Source organism: Solanum pennellii, chromosome 10, assembly GCF_001406875.1.
Source record: "Solanum pennellii chromosome 10, SPENNV200".
In the NCBI taxonomy this organism is placed as follows: domain Eukaryota; kingdom Viridiplantae; phylum Streptophyta; class Magnoliopsida; order Solanales; family Solanaceae; genus Solanum; species Solanum pennellii.
The window spans coordinates 54,557,872-54,582,638 of NC_028646.1; the positions used below are offsets into that span (position 1 = coordinate 54,557,872).

The following is a 24,767-nucleotide window of genomic DNA, read 5'->3' on the forward strand; positions in this document are numbered from 1 at the left end:
TATATAAATATATATATATATATATATAACATAATTTTAAAATGGATGTCTCATCTGATAACCATCTAAACAAAAGTATAACAATTGGGCATAGCCCATACAACAATATAATTAAAGCCACATATACTCTATACAATCTTTAGTAATCAAATGAAAGGAAATGAACATATTGTCCTTAAGATTAATGAACATCCAGTGCTAGAAAGTGGCATTATCCTTGAAGTAGTGATGACCTACCCAACTTGGAGAATGAGAATACAAGTCTTCCTTCAGAAGTTATCAGAAGCTCTTCAACGACCAGAACCTAAAATGTTGGGAAAAGGGGAGAAAATGGGGTTAGGACATCACTTGTACTAAGTATGAGACCATATGCACACACAACATAAAATCATGCTAAAAAGGGACATTTCATTAAAGTATGCAATTTACTTTGAAAAGCCTTAAGCACATTCAAGAAATCATACCAACAAATAAGACATATTCATTAAGTCAAGACCATGTACATCACAAGACCAACAATACTAAGTATATTCAAGCCAACATGCATATCAACATAATTGAGCACATAATCAAGACAACTCTATCATCAAGTTGTAATACCAACAAGCATATATAAGAGTTCATAACATCATAACCAAATTAAGAACATTACTCATGAACCCTCATTATGCCCACTAGTGCAATGACTAAGCAAAGCCCTCATATACTTACTCAATAAAGTAAACCCAACAACCATAAACAATGTCCAACTTCACATAGCATATAATTAAGTATACATAGCATCATACTTTAGCAATAGAGACCAAACACATGTTCATAAGTGAAACCAACATCATATAGTTTCATCAACATGTAAGATCATCATATACATATCATTTACATTTATAAGCATATAAATATACAAGAACATCATTCTAAGACTTCCGTCAAGGCTAACTAGTGCACTGTATAGGTAGAGTCTCATACCCCTACCTAGACTAAGCTAAACCCCATAGGTCATCCTAGTTAGAGTTCATTCCTTTGCTTCATTTTACCTTTTCAGGATATCTTGCCTTAACCGACATATACCAATATGATCTAATGTGAAATTCAGTGTCATGGAACCTTACACCGAAGAAAGGCGGACTATTTGCCAAGGTAGTACCAAAACATGAACATAGCTTCTATTGTGGATCCACTAGTTAGTATTCGTATGGGGGAAAGATAGTTCAAGAACTACGAGATGTAGTTGGGACCCTCTTTATGCTACATGCATTATAGTCTCCAATCTCATGAGTACATTAGTGATCCTAATTACCCTATGTGGGAGGCAACACTCCTCATTTTAGTTCACTAGGTGCTAAGTTAGAGTCCCTTTTGAAATGTTTTTAATGCCTTTATTAATCATCATAGCTTAATGTTAGTAATAGGGTCTATCCCTTATATAATCATCATCATAGCTCAATAAGAATTCCATGAGTATTTTCCTTTCATTACAATTCATACATATGAGGTTAGCACATTTACATAGTCACATTTAATGTAAGTAATAGGGTCTATCCCTTATATAATCATAATCATAGCTCAATAAGAATCTCATGAATATTTTCCTTTCATTACAATTCATACATATGAGGTTAGCACATTTACATAGTCACATCATAATAAGGCACATTGGTAAGTTATCACCATCCTTGTAACATTTACATCTTAGCCAATAACTCAAAATCCATAGTCCAAGACATTCCAATTCAACATCATACCAACCCTATCAATCTTAACTTAAGGTATACTTCAATAAAACATCATCACTTAATACAAGTAATCATAATTGAAGTAAAGAATTGAGATCACAAGACTTACCCAATCTCCTTCACAATGTCATCATCAATGTCTTACCATCAACCATCCAAATAAACCCAACAATGGGTATAAATAATATCATCACACAATAGTTACCAACACAATAATTAAGTCAATTGAATCACTACACAATAATTCATCACTAATTCATAGCCTATAATTAGAGACTTAGGTGAAATTCATGATCTACTTCACAACCTAGGTCAATTAATCAAGGACTAGCATAATTAGATTATAATACATCACATTATACTTATAAATTGGCATAATAAAAACATATAATAGTAATTCACACCTTAACCAAGCCAATTGTACAATACCATACAATTCAATTCAAGATCACAACCTATAGTTAAGGAAAAAAGATCATCTTCCACAAACTAGGTCAATTCGTCAAGAAGTAGTATAATTTAATTATAATACATGTTAATGTACTCATAATACCAAACAGGAAACATAAACAATGAATGCAGTTCACAAGATCAATTTTGTATTAAAACAAAACCAACTTCAATTTCATACTTTTGAAATCAATTTGGAGGAGCCCTTTGGGGAAAGAAATCCCAAAGGTGAAAGGAATCCCATACCTTAATAATTGATGAAGTTTGATGGAGAAAACTTTATCTTTGTCATCCCTAAAACCCTCCTTTTCTTGGTCTTCAATGGGGTTTCTCTGGGAGTGAGAAAGAAGAGAGAAGGAGGAGCAATTTGGATTTTTGAAATAATAGGAGTTGGGTTTAGTTTAATTAGGTTACGGGTCTTTATAGGAGTCATTATATAACCTAATTAGGACTAAATTAACCCCTAAACAATTAAGTAACCCTTTAATTAATTTAATTTAGCTAACAAAAACGTGCAGCAAAATAGTGCCTTGATAGACAGAACCCCGACCAACGGGTCATTTGTCAATCGATGGGCACTGTTCATGGCCGTCCTGTGCAGTTGTCGTTTGCGACTGAGACTTGTCAAAATGACTTCACAGAAAATTGGCTAAGATTCCATCGACGGTGGCCATCGACACCCCGTTGATTGGACCACGCCTCATCGAATGCTACGTTTGTGAACACTGTCCCTTGAAAACTTTTAGCCACATTTTCAAGGGTCCTCCTCAAGGGACATTGATTGGTCCTTGGGGAATCGTATTCAGACGTTTCGAATATAAACCAACTCTAATACGTGTTAGACACCTCACCACTAAATTTCATCATTTTTCAGACTCTTAAAACATAGTCTAATAGGCTAAGGCACGCTAGTACCTCTTGAACTAGTTTCAGGACGTCATAGACGTTTCTTGATGTTTTGATTTTAAAACTTCCTAAATGACTCAAATACATTATAATTGACTTATAAACAGTGTTACAACTATTAGACTCTCATGTTAGGCTCTATATTAGGCTTTATACTTCCGGATTATTACATTATACCCCCCTTGGGAACATTCGTCCCCGAATAACACTAAAATTCTTTAAAGAGGAAGGAATAGACTCAAGACTAGTATCCCAACCAAAAACACCATATCAAAACATGAGTTACAATTAAAATCAACATAACCACATGGTATTTTAACCAATACAACTCAAAACATCATTTTCAACTCATAAGAGTTCGACATTCATTTCATGCTTATTCATTATGCCAAAGCATTCTTCAACACATATCAACATGCTCAATACAATTCGTGAAGCCACAAGATACCAAAATGCACAACATAAACTCAAAATAAGTAAAAAGCAAAATTTCATTTTTAGGCATAAAGTTCACTGTGATTCACTGTAACATGCACTTTTTACACAATTTCACCAAAAATCAAGACAACTTCAAATAAACTCATTATTTTCACTACAAGTAGGAATAACTAACCTTATTTATCAAATAGATGAGAGTAACAGAACTTCATGTCGGTCTCGGCCTCCCTTGTTGCACCCTTAACTAGGTGATTCTTCCATAACACCTTTATGGAAGACACCTCTTTGTTCCTTAACTTCTTTACTTTTCTATCAAAGATTTCAACCGGAACCTCCTCATAGGAGAGGTTCTTTTGCACACCTACACCTTCAATAGGAAGAATGGACTCGGGATCACCGATACACTTCTTAAGCATGGAAACATGGAATACCGGATGAACAAGCCAATTCACTAGGAAACCTCAACTCGTATGCAACCTTACTAATCTTTTGCAAAATTTCATAGGGACCCACATAACGATGACTCAAATTCCCTTTCTTTCCGAATCTCACCATCCCTTTCATAGGCGAAATTCTTAAATACACTTTGTCACATTCTTCAAACTCTAATTCCCTTCTCCTATGTTTGGCATAAGACTTTTTTCGGCTATAGGTTCTTTTCAAGGGATTCCTTATAATATGAACCTTTTCCAAAGTCTTATAAATCAAATCGGGACCCAAAAATGAACATTCGTCCACTTCAATCCATCCAATCGGATATCTACATCTCCTGCTATACAAGGCTTCATAAGGAGACATGGATATAGATGAATGGTAACTATTGTTGTAAGCAAACTCAACCAAAGGCAAGTGCTTATCCCAATTTCCCTTGAAATCAATTATACAATCTCTAAGCATATCCTTAAGGGTTTGAATACTATGCTCTGCTTGGCCATCCATTTGAGGATGAAAAGCGGTGCTTAGCTTCATCTTGGGACCCAACCCTTTCTGTAAAGATCACCAAAACCTAGATGTGAATTGTACACCCCTATTGATATGATGGATAATGGAATACCATGGCGACACATAATCTTATCTATGAAGATCCTTTCATAATTCTCCGCCGAGTAAGTAGACTTCACGGGTATAATATGAGCAGATTTATCAACCTATCTACAACCACTCATATGGAGTAATGTTTCTTTTGTGTCCGAGGCAAACATACCACAAAATCCATATTAATGTCTTTCCACTTTCAAGTAGGAACTGAGATTTCTTGGAGTAAACAACCCGGCTGTTGGTGTTCAACTTTCACTTGTTGTCAATTTGAAAATTTTGCAATAAATTCCGCTATGTCCTTCTTCAAACCTTCCCTCCAAAAAACTTCTCTAAGGTTATAATACATCTTTTTAGTACCTGGATGAATGGAGTAACAAGACCCATGAGCTTCCTCAAGAATCGGTTCCTTAAGCCATCTATATTGGGAACATACAACCTTCCTTGATACCTCAAGACACTATCCCCCTAATGATAATGACTCATTAAGCTTACCAATAACCAAATACTTCAACTCCATTAATGGTTGATCAAGGTGTTATTTGTACTTCATATGAACCAACAAAGATGATTCGAAATTATGATGGACCATAAAACCACCATTCGGAGAATCTTCCAATCTAACACCCAATCTAACAAACCTATGAACATCTCTTACTAGGTCTTTATTAGCTTCTTATACATGAGACACACTACCCATGGTCATACATCTTAGAGAATCCGCAGCCCCATTGGCCTTGCCGGGGTAATAGAGAACACTAATGTCGTAATCTTTCAATAATTCCATCCACCTTGTTTGTCAGAGTTCAACTCTTTTTGAGTAAACACATATTGAAGACTCTTGTGATCAGTATAGACATATACATGGACACCATACAAATAATGCCTCCATATTTTCAAGGCAAATACCACGGTCGCTAACTCAAGATCATGAGTTAGATAGTTCTTCTCATGCACCTTAAGTTCTCTAGAAGCATAGACTATTACTTTCCCATGCTGCATAAGCACACACCCCAAGCTACATTAGGATGCATCACAATAAACAACAAAGCCCTTGGTGCCCTCCGATAAAGTCAACACCGCAGAGGAAGTAAGCCTATCTTTAAAAATTCGGAAACTTCTTTCACTTGCCTCAAACCACTCAAATTTCATACCCTTTTATTTCAAACTAGTGAAGGGAGATGCAATGGACGCAAAACCATCCACAAAAATCCTATAATAACCCGCTAGACCCAAGAAACTCCTAATGTCAATTGGAGTGAATGGTCCAGGCGAATTTTTCACTGCCTTGGTTTTCCTTGCATCAACCTCAACTTCCTCAGTAGAGATGATATGACAAAGAAAAGCCACCGATCTCATTCAAAACTCCCATTTGCTATACTTGGCAAATAGTTGGTCTCCTTAAAAACTTATAACACCACCTTTAAATAGTCCATGTATTCATCCTCATTTTTCGAATTTACCAAGATGTCTTCAATGAAGACAATGAAAAATGAAATCTAGGTAACTTTGAAACACCCTATTCATGAGATACATAAATGCCACTGGGGAATTAGTTAGACCAAAGGACATTACTAAGAACTCACAGTAACCATATCTTGTCCGATATACCGTTTTTGGTATATCGTCACCTCTCACCCTAAGTTGGTGATACCCCGATCTCAAGTCAATTTTAGAAAAGTAACTTTCCCCTTCGAGTTGATCAAACAAGTCGCCAATCCGAGGGAGAGGATATTGTTCTAAATAGTGACTTTATTGATTTGGCGATAATCGATGCACATTCTAAGGGACCCATCCTTCTTCTTCACAAATAAAACCGGAGCACCCTATGGAGAAAAACTAGGTCTAATGAAGCCTTTGTTTAGTAAATCCTTGAGTTGAGCCTTCAACTCTTTCAATTCGGCCAGAGCCATTTGATAAGGAGGAATTAAAATGGGATTGGTATCCGGTAGCAAATCAATACCAAAATAAATATCCGGTTCGGGGGGGATTCCGGGAAGATCATTAGGAAAGACCTCCGAAAATTCCCTTACTTCAGGGACTAACTCAATGTGAGGATTTTCAGAGTCTGAATCTTTGAACATTACAATGTGATATAGAAACCCTTTTAGATCACATTACAAACCTTAAAAAAATAAATAATACGATCTCTAGGAATAGAATTTCCCCCTTCCACTCTAAGAAGAGTTCACTTGGAAAATTGAACTTGACAATTCTAGTCCTACAATCAACTTAAGCAAACAATCATGCAACCAATCCATCCCCAAAATGACATCAAAATTAACCATATCAAGTTATACTAATTCAACATTAGTAACTCTATTGGTCAACATTATAGGATAATTTCTATATACCTTCTTTGCAACCACCGACTCACCTACCGGCGTAGTTACATAAAAGGTTCATTTAGAATATCAAGAAAAATATCAAACTTTCTAGCTATCAAGGGAGTAATAAATGATAATATAGAACTCAGATCTAGTAAAACATATACATAAATAAAGAAGACTTGTAACATACCAGTCACCTCATCGGGAGAACTCTCTTGTTCACCCCTAGAGCAAAGTGCATAAAAACAATTCGTCTTTGGAATATCCACATTTGAACCACTAGCTTGAGCTTGACCACTACCTTTGTCTTGCCCCTTCACATTTGGGCAATCCCTAACCTTGTGTCCGCTCTTACCACACCTAAAGCAATTGTCCATCCCAACAAGGAATCACCATAGTGCTTCTTGCCACACTTTCCACAAGTTGGCTTCTTGTTTAGTGACATAGTACCTCTTCCCTTTTGAGACTTAGGGTTAGACACCCTATCATCACGAGCCGTGGTAAATTTTGACGGAACTTGACAAGAAGACTTCTTCTTGAACCTAGGCCTGTCTTGGATATCAAGCCTACCCTTGGAAGAACCACCTTCATAAGACCTTGCCCTCTTGGCATCCCTGCTATTCCTTTTAACCCTTGTCTCTTCCACTTGTTGAGCATGAAACATGAGATGAAAAATTCTCATATTATCATGTATGATAGCCGAACGAAATTCTTCTTTCAAGTCATTCAATACTCCCGTCACAAAGCGGCTCATTTCATCTCTTGGACTGGAAACCAAAGAAATATCACACTTTGACAATTTAGTAAATTTAAAAGAGTATTCAAGTCACTCATACTTCCTTATGAAGGTTGATGAATCCTTACACTTTGGCTTCCATCTTCTACCTAGGAAATAACCTATGAAGAAAAGTCTTCTTGAAAATCTCTCATGTCACCGGCCACCCCTTAGGAGCCTATTGTTTGTCCATTGAACGTACCATGTTAGGGCCACATCTTTGAGTTGGTAAAGGGCTAACTCGTCAATCTCACTAGTAGTCAACCCCATGAAATAGATGATCTTATAGGTTTCATCAATGAAACATTGGGGGCCTTCCTCAACTTTGGACCCATAGAAAGTAGAGGGATTCATCCTTGTGAAATCCTTCAAACAGGAGGCCATGGTGCCAACATGTTTGTTTTCTCTGGGTACAACCTCCCAATTAGCTTGGGCTATCATAGCCTAAGCTTGAGTAGTGATGGATGGTGCTTGAGTAGTAATGTGTTGGTCCATTTAGAGAAAGGCTGCCCTTATGTCCCGATCCATCAAAGGTGGAGGATAGACAAGAGCTGAATCATCGTTTGCAACTTCTTCAAGAAGAGGGACTTGATTCCCCGGGGGAGGAACTACCGCATTGGCAATATCTTCATCAATTCTTCGAGCATCTATTCTTTGAGTATTCGTTGCCTATAATCACAATCAAAGGATTAGATGTTAAGGGCACATCGAGTCAAGACTCTCGAGGTGTGGTGCGCTTCATAATTATGAGTAAGAATGTACTCTAAATATATTCAACCTTATGCTCTGATACCACGTTGTCACATCCCGAGAGAACCCCTTAGACATAACCGTCATCGTCATCCTAATTGAGGATTAAGAATAGTCTCTTAGCTTACATCATTACATTCATAAGTAAAATGCGGAGAATTTATAACTTTTCTTCTATCTATCATGAGGTTTACATACACCTCTTGCATACACATAATTTATATTCATATTGATTATACATAGACCCTTCGCATAAGAAGATTACATAGTCTTCTACTTATGCACCCCCCACCCCACACCCTATATATATATATATATATATATATACATATATATATGTATATAAATATATACATACATATATATATATATATATATATATACATACATATATATATATATATATATATATATAAAGATATAACAGTCTAAAAACGGATGTCTCATCTCATAACCATATAAACAAGGGTATAACAATTGGGCATATCGCATAGATCAATACAATAAAAGTCACATATAGACTATACAATCTTTAGTAATTAAATGAACGGAAATGAACATATTGTCTTTAAAACTTATCAACATCCAATGCTAGAAAGTGGCATTGCCTAGAAGTAGTGAAGACCTACCCAACTTGGAGAATGAGAATCCAAGTGTTCCTTCAAAAGTTGTCACAAGCCCTTCAATAAACGGAACCTAAAATGTTGGGAAAAAGGGATAAAATGGGGTTAGAACATCACTTGTACAAAGTATGAGACCATATGCACATACAACATAAAATCATCCGAAAAAGCGATATTTCATTAAATTATGCAATTTACTTTGAAAAGCCTTATGCATATTCAAGAAATCATACTAACCAATAATCAATATTCATTAAGTCAAGACCATGTACATCACAAAACAAACAGTACTAAGTCTATTCAATCCAACATGCAAATCAACATAATTGAGCACATAATCAAGACAACTCTATCATCAAGTTATGATATCAACAAACATGCATAAGACCATTACTCATGAACCATCATTAAGACCAGTAGTACAATGACTAAGAAAATCCCCATAACCTCACTCAATCAAGTAAGCCCAACAAGAACCATAAGAAATGTCCAACATCACATAGCATGTCATTAAGAGTACATAGCACCATACATTAGCAATAGAGACCAAACACATGTTCATAGGTGAAACCAACAACATATAGTGTCATCAACATGTAAAGATAATCATATGCATATCTTTTACATTTATAACCATATACATATACAAGAACATCATTTTAAGACTTCCCTCAAGACTTACTAGTGCAATGTATAGGAAGAGTCCCATACCCCTACCTAAACTAAGCAAAACCCCTAAGGTCGTCCTAGTTATAGTTCATTCCTTTACTTATGTTTTACCTTTTGGGAACATTTTTCCTTAACAAACATATACCACATGAGCTAATGTGACATTCAGTGTCATGGAACCCTACACCAAAGTAAGGTGGACTACTTGACAAGGTAGAACTAGAACAGCAACATAGCTTCTATTTTGGATCCACTAGCTAGTATTCCTATGGGGGCAACATAGTTCAAGAACTAGGAGATGTAGTTGGGACCTTCTTTATGCTACATCCATTATAGTCTCCAATCTCATTAGTACATTAGTGATCCTACCTTCCCTATGTGGGAAGAGACATTCGTCATTCTTGTTCACTCGGGGCTAAGCTAGAGTCCCTTTTGAAATGTATTTAATGACTTAATTAATCATCATAGATTAATGTTGGTCATCGGGTCTACCCTTATAGAATCATCATCATAGATCAATAAGACTTGCATCAGTATTTTCCTTTCATTACAATTCATACATATGAGGTTACCACTTTTACATAGTCACATCATAATAAGACACATTTGTAAGTTATCACCATCCTTATAAAATTTACATCTTAGACAACAACTCACAATCCATAGTTCAATACATTCCAATTCAACATCACACCAACCATATCAATCTTAACATAAGGTACACTTCAATACAACATCATCACATAATCACAAGTAATCATAATTGAAGTAAATAATTGTGATGACAAGACTTACCCGATCTCCTTCACAATGTCATCATCAAGGTCTTACCATCAATCATCCAAATAAAAGCAACAATGGGTATAATATTATCACAGAATAGTAACCAACATAATAATGAAGTCAATTAAATACTTAAACAACATTCATCACTAGTTCATAGCCTAGAATTAGAGACTTAGGTCAAAGTCATGACATACTTCAATACCTAGGTCAATAAACCAAGGACAAGCATAATTGGATTATAATACTTCACAATTTACTCATAAATTTGCATAATAATAACATAGAATAGTAATTCACACCTTAACCAAGCCAATTGTATCAACACCATACAATTTTAATTAAGGATCACAACCTAGGTTAATGTAATCATAATACATGTTAATGTACTCATAATAACCAAAGGAATCATAAACAAAGCAATTCAAAAGATCAATTTCATATTGGAAGAAAACCCACTTCAATTTCATACTTCTAAAATCAATTTGGAGGAGCCCTTTGGGGAAAGAGATCCCAAAGGTTAGAAGAATACCATACGTTACTAATTTATGAAGTGTAACGGAGAAAACATGATCTTTGACAGAAGTAAAACCCTCTTTTGCTTGGTCTTCATTAGAGTTTCTTTTGGAGAGAGAAAGAAGAGCCAAGGAGGAGCAATTTGATATTTTTGGGAATAATGGGAGTTGGGTTTAGTCTAATTAGGTTTCGGGTCTTCATAGGAGTCGTTAGCTAACATAATTAGGCCTTCATTAACCCTAAATAGGTAACTAACCCCTTAATTAATTTAACATAACTAACCAAAATGTGAAGAAAAATAGTGTCTTCACAAACAGAACCCCGACTAACGGTCCGTTTGTCAATCGACGGACATTATTTTTGGTCGTCCTGTGCAGTGGTCGTTTGCGACTGAGACTTGTGAAAATGACTTCCCACGAAATTCGATAAGTGGCCATCGATGGTGGCCATCGACGCCCCATCGATTGGACCACGCCTCGTCCATATGCCTCGCTGGTGAACACTGTCCTGTGACAAGTTTTAGCCACATTTGCAAGGGTCCTCCTTAAGGGACCTTGGTTGATCCTTGGGGAGTCATAACAAGAAGTTTTGACTATAAACCAACTCTAATATGTGTTAGACACCTCACCCCAAAATTTCATCAATTTTCGACTCTTAAAACTTAGTCAAATAGGCTAAGGCACTCTAGTACATCTTGAACTAGTTTACGGATGTCATGGACGTTCCTTGACGTTTTGATTCTAAACTTCTTAAATGACTCAAATACATTATAACTGGCGTATAAAAAGTGTTACACCTCTTAGATTCTCATGTTAGGCTCTAGATTAGGCTTTAAACTTCTGGAGTATTACACGGATGTGCTCTCATTCTTATCTTCCAGTATTCAAAATAAGATCCATCAAAAAATGGAGTATGAAAAACTTATAAATAAGCACCTTCTTTGTTTCGGATGCCATATTTTTTTTCTTCACCTAACCCCACATTAAGAAAGAAACCTGCTCATGATAACAATTTGTAGGAAATATAGAAGCAGATACTATCTTTAGAGAATGCTCAAGTTTTTTATAGGCTACTTAAGGCCACTTGAGATGATTATAATCATCAACTACATCCCTATTTATACTAATAAAAATAGAAAACAAAAATTCCTGCACAATTAACTAGATAAATGTATCACAAATTGCTAGATACAAAATTCTAAAAGACTTCTTGAGACTAAGAGACAATGTTGAAATACTAAACATAAAGGTGTGAATGCATTAATTCTAACATTTTAAGTGTAATATGTGCTCCTATTCTAACAAATATGGTTTTGAATATGATGAGTCACGTGATGATTATAATGTTATATTTATCAATTATCCTTATAATTATTCTAGTGGTACCAATATGCCTACTATGGTCAACATATATAGTTTGAGGACTAATTCTTGGATAACACTCCGTGATCAGCATCCGTGCTTACTGGTAAATCATTATGGTAGATTTGTTAATGGGAAGCTTAATCATCTACTTGTATTAATATGTACAAGGTGTGTAACATCACTTCTTTTGATTTAGCAGGAGAGTCATGGGAAAGCTCCAATCTTTCCCAGGTGTGGAAAGACAATTCTGATATCAATTTTGGAATTGTGGGAAGTGATTTTTCTCTTCTTTATACTTTTCAACGAGGTGTTGCTACCTCTTATGTATGGATTATGAAGCATTCTGGAGCTAATGTATCTTGGAAAAATTGTTCACCATCAAATATCCTCAACAAAATATTAAGACACATATGTTGTTTTGCACCTCCTTTCACATAAAGAGCTTTAAAACAATCAAAGGGGGAACAAAATCAAGGACGACGCCCAACCCCAATCATACCGCTCTAGTCATAGACTAAGCACAACTTGTTCCAACCTATGGATATGATGAGCCACAAAGGTCTCAAGAACCAACAAGAGAAGAGCAATCCAAAAGAAGCCTTACTAGAGGCGAATCATAACTACATGGCCCATAAAACCCAACCTAAAGCATCTAAGGTCCAACCTAATATGATGAAACGATGTATCAATCATATAAAAAGTATAAGCAAGATTATATACACTATAAGAAAAGTACAAGCCTAAACTAAGGATTCCTACACCCATAATAAGCCCAAGGCTCCTATGGTTTCAAGAAAAAATTTTATGACCAAAAGAAGCTAATACCAGAAAAATACAATTACAATTGCATGTAATATATACTACGCATTATCTAAGAAGTCAAATAAAGAAAGTAGACATAAGCCTATCTCAAACTGATCATGAGAGCTTCAAATCCATTGCACAAGAGCTCTCCACTTTTTAAATGCCTCTGAACATCTCTACACTATTATATTATTATTCACAATTTCATAACGAATGTTTAAATATTAAAATCGTAATAGTAGTAGCAAGATCCAAAATTGTAAAAATAAGAATGTGGGACCCATACTGAGAATTCCTAAATCAAGTAGGTTAAAAGGTCCTAATTGACTAATTGAGCTTGTGTCCCATTATGGGGCTCAATTTCATGACCAGAACAACTCAAACAAACACGCAACAAAATCACCATTTTAAAGAGATCAAAGAGAGTTGGACATTCCCTTTGGTGAATAAATTATCTCAACTGAAGAGTCCTCGATACTTCCCGATCACTCTAACATGTAGGCACACCAATTTTAGATGAAATGCAACTTGAATCATCCAACGGAGCTTGCTAGCTCATGATGTTGAAGTTTGAAAATGAGTGTTGAAGCTAATTTTTGTCATTTAAATGCCAGAAATTTTGTTGCTAAAAGCCATTGCTGGTCATTAAAAGCCCCAATTTTAGTCTCTTTAGGTCTACTCCAGCAACACCGAATTTTGCTATTTTATAAAGTCTCCTTACGGACCCTTGGAAATCATTAGGGACTCCATAAAAAAAAGTATGTTACGTCACTAAATTCAAAATTCTAGAGTCAACAGAAACGTTGGATCTTCCATTTGAGGTCGTATTGATGAAAACTGGGTCCTACACCCAATTTTCATATTTAGCCAAATTCCAAAAAAAATGGATCAAATGATACTAGAAGCCATGGAAATCACATATAAAGTCATTTTAGACAAAACTTAACATTTTAGAGCTAACTGTGCGGACAAAATTCGATCCAAGCATGTTTACCAAGAATGTTGACGAAGTCAAATCTTTGATTAAGCTTCAACGTTAAAACGCCTAACAACACAAAACTTGTATCAGGACCTTGGGTCCCAAATATACCATGACATTAGCAATAAATGACACTCTCAGAGATGATGAAACTGTCAAAGTTGAATTCCAAGGCCATCTTCCTAAAATTATGGCCAAAGTCAATCATACAAGTTTTAAAGGATCCAAAACACGAAAACTTGCACAAAACTCAAATAAATGACTTGGCAACAAAATTGTCAGTCCCTACTAGTCATAAATAACTAAGGGTCACTATAAAAAAAGCTATAAATGTTGAAAGAATAAAAAATTAAGAAAATAACTTGGAGAGTCATTACAACGGACTTATATTTTACTTTTCCTTCAAATCATATTTATGTATTTTATACAGAAATTTGATATAAGAGTTGTCACGACCCAAAAGCTAAGGTCGTGATGGAAAGCAACCCGGCATCCTAATAAAATGTTGTTTAAGCCAAAAGAAAATATATATTTCTAAAGGGGAGTTAGGCCACAAATGATAGAAAACAACCAATAATTTTCCAAAACCCGGTAGCATACGTATAAAGAGCATCTAATATATTTATAGAATCAAAAATACATCTCAAGTCTTTGGAAAGCTATTTAGAGACTGTAAATGATAAACGTAGACCAATGACGACCGCGAAAGCAGTATCTCACTACAACTCTAAAAGAGACAAATATGTTGTATCCAATTGATTGCTACTAGGATCACCCTAACTAGGCTATGCAACAAAGGGGTAACATAAGTAGGGTTGAGTACAATCCACATCTACTTTTTAGGTTACACCAACAAGGTATAAACAACTAATCATACTTAAAATAAACTATGAATGCATCCACATTCATGTAGAAAAGTCCCTTCTGGCCTTAGTGAAATAAATTCATATAGAAGGCGTGAATAAAGTAAACATATAAAGGTACAAGTAACATTTAAATCAACACATAAACATGTTATATGACACAAAAAATATGGTCAATGTGATGCAATGAGATGATGATGTAATTGTACCAAATTCTTCACAAAAAATGTTATTTACACATTGTCAAGCACTCAGATTCTAGGTAATGGAACCATGGGGTGTGTGGAGTCCATATACAAATATCAATATCTCATCCACATTCCACCCAGATCGTGGTCAATGATATAAGTAAGATGTAATATTCTCTTTCTAAAAAGATAGTATTTATCCACTTTCTCATATTTTCATGAACAATAATATGATGTATGACAATAAAAGAATCACAACCCATATAATATATGGTATAATCAGTTCATCAAGGGTTTTTGATTTCTTGAATACACAGTAGGTACCAAATAAGGAACCTTGTGTCATTTTTAGCCTTCACATCCACCATTAAACCCAAGAATGTGCAAGAAGCTCTAAAGAATGTTGATTGGGTGAACTCAATGTAGGAGGAATTACATCAGTTCGAAAGAAGCGAAGTATGGCACATGGGCCCGAGACCAAAAGACCATAACAGGACCAAGTGGATTTTCAGAAACAAGATAATTAAGGATGAAGTTATTACAAGAAACAAGTCAAGATTGGTTGTTCAAGGTTATAATCAACAAGAAAGGGATATACTATGATGAAACATTTGCTTCTATGTCTAGATTGTAATACATAAGAATCTTAATTGTCTTTACCTCCTATGTTGTATTTAAACTATTTCAAGTTGACGTAAAAAGTGCATTCTCGAACAAATACTTGATGTAAGAAGTGTATGTTAAGTAGCCTCTATGTTTTAAGAGCATTTATATAACAAATCGTGTACTGAAATTGGACAAGGCACTAAACGGATTGAAGCAAGCTCCAAGAGTGTGGTATAAAAGATTGTCAAAATTTCTTCTTAATAATGGGTTCAAGAGAGGGGAAATTGGTAATACCTTGTTTTTTAAATCAAGAGGAAAGAAGCTTCTTATTGTCCAAAAACACGTTGATGACATTATTTTTGGAACCACATCACACAAACTCTGTAAGAATTTGCTAATTTGATGGAAAGTGAGTTTGAAATTAGCATAGGGAAACTTAACCCTTTTGGGCATCAAATTAAGAAGTCTGCACAAGGTACCTCAATATGTCAAGACAAGTATATCAATGAGCTTCTAAAAAAATTTCAGATGCTTGAAGTTAAGAAAATTTATATACCTATGGAACTAATTCAAAGTGTGTTATTGATCAAAAAGGTCTAGAAGTAAAAGTGACCATGTCTAGGGGAATCATTGGGTCTCTTCTATATCATTGCAAGCCGACAAGATATTATGTTTAGTGTGGGGATGTGTGAAGGGTTTCAAGCTTGTCCCAATGAATATCATTTAAAGACAATAAACATATCCTCATATATCGATAGGGAACCTTAGGCGTGGTCCTATATTTCCCTTCGAGATATTCTTTCCATCTAGTTGGATATGCTAATACGGACTATACAGGTACCTGGTCATATAGCTTACTTTCTTGGATCATTATTTATCTCTTGTGAGAACAAAGAAGCAGAATTTAGTGGCTCTATTCATAGTTAATGTTGAGTATGCTGATGTTACATTATATTGCACTTATCTTCTATGGATAAAGCAACAACCTGCTGATTTTAGTGTACTCACAATACAATTCCTTTTCTTTGTGAAATTGCAAATGCTCTCAATATGTTCAATCATCAGTTCAACATAAGATATACAAGCATATGAATGTGAGGCACCAGTTTTTAATGGATAATTTTGAAAAAGGGAATATAATTACGAATTTTTGCAAGACAGAGGACAAAAATTCTAAATCTGGCGATAATCAAGTTGGATTGACCTCTTAACCGTGATGCATTCAACCGTCTTATTGGCTATGATTGGGGAGCATGTATTGTTGATTTTTGTCTTGTAGTAATGTATGAATTAAACTAAGTAGCTTTTTTAGGTATAAAATCATGGTGATTTATCTAGAGGGAAGAGGAAAGCAGTACCGATCAGGGCAATTGATGTTCAAAATGAAATATTGCAGGAAACACTCACTTCTACCACATGTCACTTTCTCTCACTCTGAATCTATATCACTTCATTTCAAAATGTCAAAGGTCACCTCTGTTAAGATAATAGACATATGTTTTGGAAAGTTATATCTCCTTCTTCTTAGTTGTTCATAAAAATGTCAAAATCTTCAACCCTTCCAAAAGACTCTCACCTCACAGAAGATGAGTCTCTTATTCACTTCTAGTTCATCCCTCTAGTCCAACCTTGAAATCCCTCTCCATCTAACCCCATCGGTGTAGTTGGAGAAACTGGTAAATCTATAGCTCCGACTATAAAAGTCCTAACTTCGTCGATTGATGAACTCAACCCAAACTCACTCCTTCAAAATGAAAATCTCCCCTACTCTCCCACACTCATTCTCTCTCTCTCAAAATAATTCTCAAAATACCTCCTTCAGTTCAAAACCCTTTTGATCCAGATGTTAATTCACAACCAGAACCCGTATCCTTTATTATGTCTAAAATGTTTTTTGATTGGGCCTTCTAGTTGAAAATGGAATGGAATCATACATCCTAGTTGTTGGTGATGAATATGTAGTAAAGATTCTCATAAATGTGAAAGGGTACATTCAACCTCCATATTAAGATGGAGTCAAAATCTCTAGATGCAGTGGAATACAAGTCGGGACCCTTGTTTGATGACACACCAATACTGATTTACGGATGAATCTTGTTCAGGAAGAGTTAGATAATGTATCAGACATTGCTTCTCTGGTTCGAAAAAGGAAAGGAAGGAGAGAAACAAACAAACTAGATGAATCAAGAAGGGTGGAAAGTGAAATCATCGAAAAGCAAAGAAAGAACCTGAGAAATCGAAATAAGAGCAAGGAAAAATCATTGAGAAAGGGAAAGGTAAGGTTCATAAAGGGAAAGGAAAAGTTGATGAACATCGTCCTGTTAAAGTTGTTAAAATTATCCGACTCGTGGCACACAGAATAAATTAATGGGTGATGTTATAATTGATAATAAAGAAAAAAAAACTCACAACAAACAAAATAGGAAGAACACTTTTAATGAAGACAATGACTTCCTTCTTGATTAACAGATCGATGTTTCAAAGTTAATAGATGAGAGTGAAACTAAGTTAAAAGATATGCTGCACATTTTCAGCAAAATAATGAAATCGGTTAGTGGGAAGTGAGTTTAAGATAATGAATTTAAACCTAAGGGATATACAAAGAAAAAGAGAAACAGTAAACATGAATCAGTGGTGGAGAGAATTTAACCTGGGCCGCAACAACTTACGAGACCAGGTTCACCTGTTTAGCGAGGGAAGGCTGACAAAGTACTGTCCAGAGAGAAAAGAATTGTCATTATTAAAACTCAAAAGGTTTTAAATCAAAGAGTGATTGACCCAGATAGTCTTGATAAACCAGGGATGAGATACCTAGTTGACTATGTGGCCTTTCAAGAATGGGAACACTTGTTTGAGTGGCTGCTTCCTTCCTTACATCAGGCTAAAGTTCGTAAATTCTCATATAACATGGAGATTCGTGACAATGGGAGAAATGATCAAAAGTTCATGATGTGGAAATCGATTTGAGTGAGGAAATTTTTGGAGTTATTTTGGTAGTTCCATGCCTGGGGATTCAAGTGATGAGAGATTGCCTCTAAAGACCTTCATCAGTGCGGATGACAAGATAGATGGACCTAAGGGTGTTGGAAACCCTATGAAATATCTAAAAGGTCAGCGCCAATTATACTTTGAATTTGTTAATTAAGTTATTCTACCCTGTGTCGAGAAAACACTGGTAGCTTCCTCTGCCATCCTATACAAATGGAAGCTCTGCAAAAGTATGATACCATAAATATTCCAGGAATTATGCTGGAGCATATGGGTAAAGTGATTACTATACTAAGGATGGGCGTCATGGATTGGCCTATGTCTACTTGCTAAGTCGAGTCTTCAAACACTTGAACGTACGGCTTGGGAAAGGAGTTGCAGGCACTATAAAACAAGATATCTCACTGTCCACTCTTATTGAATATGAGTGGATTGAACGAAAAGTAATTCCAAGTTCCAAGTGTCAGAGTTCCTTGAGAAGTAGTATATTCTCAAAAGAGAAATAGACTAAAAACCCGATTCTAGGCCTTGCTCCAAAAGGAAAAATAGCAGGGATCAGGTTCAGTGCAGATCTCTAAGTTAAGTTGGCAGAGCTGAAAGTGATGTTTGAAAGCTTCCTTCGGTCTAATGCCAAATTGAACGAAGAGGTCAAGGTCCTGACCATGCAATTGCTTCAGGCTCATAACGATACAAACATGGCATGATCTTGCAATATTTGGCCTTACAACCCCTTCCCTTCCGTCCTAAAATCCTCTTATTAGTGGCGAATTGTTTGTGTTATGGAATAGTTCTTACTTGTATTTTTGTTTATGCTTCCCCTATGGAATGAAAATCCTTCTATGCTTTCTTGTTTTATTCTCTTCTCTAATTGCTTAGGTATTCATTTTATGTGTCGCCCAAATGCAATATTGGTTTTGTTTTTGCTTGACATCTTGCTTGCATTTACTGTTGTCACTTTTTACCATATCAAGAGATGAAAGATGTATATTGGTAATAGGGCGGTGTACGTATTGGTGATAAGGGAAACAACAACAACAACAACAACAACAACAACAACAACAACAATGCACAAGGTGTCACTCGAGCCTACACTCTAGATTTGGACTACATACAAGAACCTTGTTGATCTTCAAGGGAAACCTTGGCCTGACTGACTACTTGGAGAAAAACTAACTCAAGAAGATTTAAGCTTTAAAAGAGAATTTAAATTCAAAGGTCTCAGAACTCAAACTATCTAAAAATAGTATACTCAAAACTAGAAAAATACTCTGAAAATAAAAATATTTTGTCAAAATAGTTCCAAGGAAATACTAAGAGTAACTCAACACTAACTATATATGAAGATTTTATAGATCAACATGGATGTTGGGAAGAGATCCATGATACCTCAAATTTACAACTCTGAAAGACAAGAGCAAAGTCCTATCGAATGCAAGGAAGGCTCACCAAAGATACCAAGAAGTTCAAACTAATCTTAACAGAGAGCTCGTTGATGATCATGAACACCTATATCGGCACCATAGAAAGATGTAGGTCGAATAACATCAGTGTATTGAATGTGTGAGTATGTTATAAAGTTAAATTAATAAATAATTGAACTGATAAGGATGGAAGAATACTCACCTCAACTCAATTGATATCATTGATAAGAGATTAACTATTTAAAGCTTAACAAATAAAAAAAACATAATACATAAATGTGCTCTTTAACTTTGTCTCATTTCCCATTTATGTCCTTTAACTTTGGGTTGGACAAGTAAAAAATTTAACTTGTATAAACTTGAATAAGTAGACACATGAGTGCTACATGGAACGATGCACGTTGGACACCAAGTAGGACAAAAAATTACATGTAGGATTTTATTTAGGACATGTGTGTCTATTTGTTAAACTTTATACAAGATTAAGTGCCTACTTGTGCACAACCAAAGTTGAAGGGCACAAATGTAATTTGAAGCCATGTTAAAGGACATCTTAAGTATTATGCCTAAAAAGAATGATAACTCAAATATGTATATAAAAATATAATAACTTACTCCTTACTTTTATATAGGAGATTATATAACAGATAACCATTAGTATGAGATACGTGATTATACAGAGCCTCTCCCACGCTGCCAAAATTGACCTATAACTTGCCGGGGTGTAGAAGACCTGTTATTTTTGTTTTGATGATTTGACAAACCTAGGGACCTTATGAAGGGACCTGGTTCATTTCATATAAACTCTCCACTATCAGGCTGGAAAAAGGTACAAATGGTTGGTGCACAATCTCCAATTGATGACAAGACAAACCTCGGGACCTTGTGAAGGGAGCTGGTACTTGGATCAACACACTTCTAACTGCCATACTGGAAAAAGTACAAGTGGTTGGTGCTCAGTCTCCAACTGTGGTAGAAAGTGTAGAGACCTCGACCAATGGCGTGGTCTAAAATGTTGTGACTATTCTTAATTAACCTAATGTCCAATAGTCACAACCTTAGTTTTTGAAACTTTAAAAAGCATTCAAGAACTCTTGTAAAGGCTGATCAAAATTGTGAAGATTCATCCTCAAGATCAAACAAGGTCCAGAACGAGATGCCACCTTAGTGGTCTTAGGATTTATTCTTTTGAACATATCTTGTAAATTTGATCCTCAATCTATAAAGGAATCACATAGTCGTTTGGTGTTACATTCTAAATTAGTAAGAATTAACTTATTTAGAGGGAAGTGTTGTACCTGCCTAGGGAAAATCTAAATCATCTAGAGTTAGGTGTTTTAGTGGGCGGTGTTGTATCCGCTTTGAAAAAGTCTAAGTTGTCTAGGATTGATAGCTTAGTGTATAGTGTTGTATCCGCTTAGTCTCTTCAAGTAATGGGTAGATGACATGTTCCTGAGATTAATAACTTTTCTCACATTGGTTGCAATTGAGTTCACTTTTGCTTGAGAAAATTAGTGAAGCATTTGAAAATCCTGCGCAATAGGTCGTGGTTTTACTTCCCTTGAGAAAAGAGGTTTCCACAAAAACTTCTTGTGTTGTGTTATTACCGTTATTTACTTTACAACTTCTATCGACTTTAGTCAACGGAACTAGTCCATTGACAGGTAGTGGATGCACGTATTCTTTCAATTAGTATCAGAGCAGGTTCTCTCTAGCTGGTTAACACTAAGCGAATTAATCCTGTCATAGAATTGCTGCTTCAGTGAACCTAGAAGAGGGACAACAATCAACACGACCACCATGTTTCAATGGCCAGTTCTATAGCTTGTGGAAAAGAAGGATGCATGATTATCTGATGGCTGAAGACAGCGAGCTATAGGACATAGTGTTGGATGGACCCTTCATCCCAATGACTAAAGTGAAAGAAGGTGAAATAAACAAAGTCATGCCAAAGACTCTTCTATAGTACACTGATGGTGACAGAAAGAATATTGACAAAATCTACAAAGTAAAGAAGTTGTTGGTGTGTGGAATAGGTGCTGAAGAATAGAATAGGATTTCAGTGTGTGCATCAGCGAAATAAATCTGGGACTGCTTAAGGACTTCTTATGAGGGCACAGAGCAAGTAAAGGAATCAAAGGTGGACATGTTGACCACCCAGTATGAAAATTTTACAATGCATTAGGGATAAAATATTCGCAATATGCATATGAAACTCACATCCATAACAAATGAGCTACGAAGTCTTGGTGAACTAATCAGTACAAGCAAGCATGTAAAAAAGGAACTTCGAATTCTTCCCAAGTCTTGGGAAAGCTAAGTGGATGATTATACAGAAGCTAAGGATTTGAAAATCTTGAAAGTGGATGCTTTGATTCGGAATCTCGAACCCATGAGATGAACAGAAATCAGGACATCTCAAAAAATGAGGCTAAAAAAGATAAGTCACTAGTCCTCAAAATTTCTTCTGGTGATGCATCTAGTGAAGAGGATGACATGACTTATCTCACCAAGAGATTTAAGAAAATTGTGAGAAAACATGAAGGTTTCAGAAAATGAGGAAATGTTCCTTGAACTACAAATGCTAGTGACATTTGTCACAAGTGTGGAAAGGTTGGACTTCTATGAGAGAATGTCCAATGACCAAAGCTGAAAACAAAGAGCACTATAGACATGGAGGAAAAAGGGACAAAAGAAGGGACCTGGTCCTTGATAAAAATGCAAGGAAGGCTGCAGCTGATCATGTCGTGAAGAAAGCTCTTGATCATGTCATAGCATTTGCAGCTTTCATGGGGTTCAAGTTGTTCTAGATCGATGTAAAAAGTGCCTATCTGAATGGAGATCTGTAAGAAGAAGTATCTGTTAAACAACCACCTGATTTTGAAGATGCAAATTTGTCAAATCATGTGTTCAAACTCAATAAGGCTTTGTATGGACTGATGCAGGCACCCAGAGCCTGGTATGAAAGCTTGTCAAAATTTCTACTATGGAATGGCTTCAAGTGGGGAAAAATTGACAACACTTTGTTCCTAATGAAAAGAGATCAAGATATGCTCATCATTCAAGTGTATGTGGATGACATCATCTTTGGAGCTACCTCTAAGCATCTGTGTGAACAATTTTCCACCCTTATGGGAAATGAAAATTGAGATGAACATGATGGAGAATTGAACTTCTTTCTGGGCTTGCAGATCAAGCAAACATCAAGTGGCACTTCAATTTGTAAAGGGAAGTATACGAAGGAGCTGCTAAAGAAGTTTCAGATGGTGGACTCTAAGCATATTGATACCCCCATGGGTATAAGTTAAAAAATAGGAGCAGATGACGCTAAACCATTTGTGAATCAAACTATGTACAAAGGTATTATTGGGTCTCTATTGTATCTGACACCAAGAAGGCCTGACATTTTATTTAGCGTAGGAATGTGTGCACGATTCCAAACATGTCCAGGGGAATCACATTTAGAGGAAGTTAAGAGGATCCTCAAGTATATGAAGAAGACAGAGGACCTAGTCTTGTTTTATCCTGCATGTAATTATTTTGAACTAGTGGGATATGCAGATGCTGATGTTGCAGGATATCAAGTGGACAGAAAGAGAACTTTTCGAATAGAATATTTTCTTGGATCCTAACTCTTCTCTTGGGGAACCAAAAAGCAAAAGTCAGTGACACTCTCAACAATTGAGGCTGAGTATGTAGCTATTGCTTCTTGTTGTGCCCAACTTCTAATGATAAAACAACAAACTAAGGATTTTGGAGTCCATATCAATACCATCCCTATCATGTGTGATAATACCAATTAAGTTAACATGGAACAAATCCAGTCGAGCACAAAAGAAGCAAGCACATTGATGTCAGACATCACTTTTTGAGAGATAATGTTGAGAAAGAGAACATCATCATTAAATACTATAGTACTGAAGATCAGATTGAATAAATTTTCACGAAAGCTCTTAGTTAGGATTAATTTGAGAGCAACAGGTTGAAGTTAGGGATTATGGACATGCACTAACCTAATCTCATTAAGAAGCCTCTAATTCCTATTTCGGCTAAGATATGGAGGGAGGGTATCCAAAGAACTTGTAATACATTGTTTAAGTAAGATCGTCCTGGTACATGAATGTAGGTATACACCCATGGAAAGAAGAGGAGAAGAGAATGGCAAGAGCCACTAAAGAACTTTATTTCGTCTGTAGTGGAGGACCTAGTCCCTCACAAGGTTAGCACTCTTTACATTTGCTTGAAACTGTCTAATGAGAACCGTCCAAATTACTACGTTTCAGTCATCGTCCTTGTGACCATTGTCCCATCGCCTTTAATCCAAGCGACACGTATATCTAAGGACCTGACACACCATTTCATTTTCTTTTTATATTGCCTTTTCTTCACTCTGTCTTCTTGATTTTCAAAATCTGTCTCTAAGTCTAGAATCAAAACCCCTCTCAATCTATCTAATTCTCTCTCTAGCATTTCAGTTTTTTTTTAGAAAACAATCATGTCTCAATCCCCTTAATCTTCCAAGAAAATTCTAGACTCTCTAAATGAA

The 24,767-nt window shown here is 35.8% G+C and overlaps 1 pseudogene; it reads left to right on the forward strand.

Moving 5' to 3' along the window:
* LOC114074269 overlaps positions 1–12,890 on the forward strand; it is a 16,845-nt pseudogene extending 3,955 nt beyond the window's left edge.
* Positions 12,891–24,767: the final 11,877 nt, after the last annotated feature.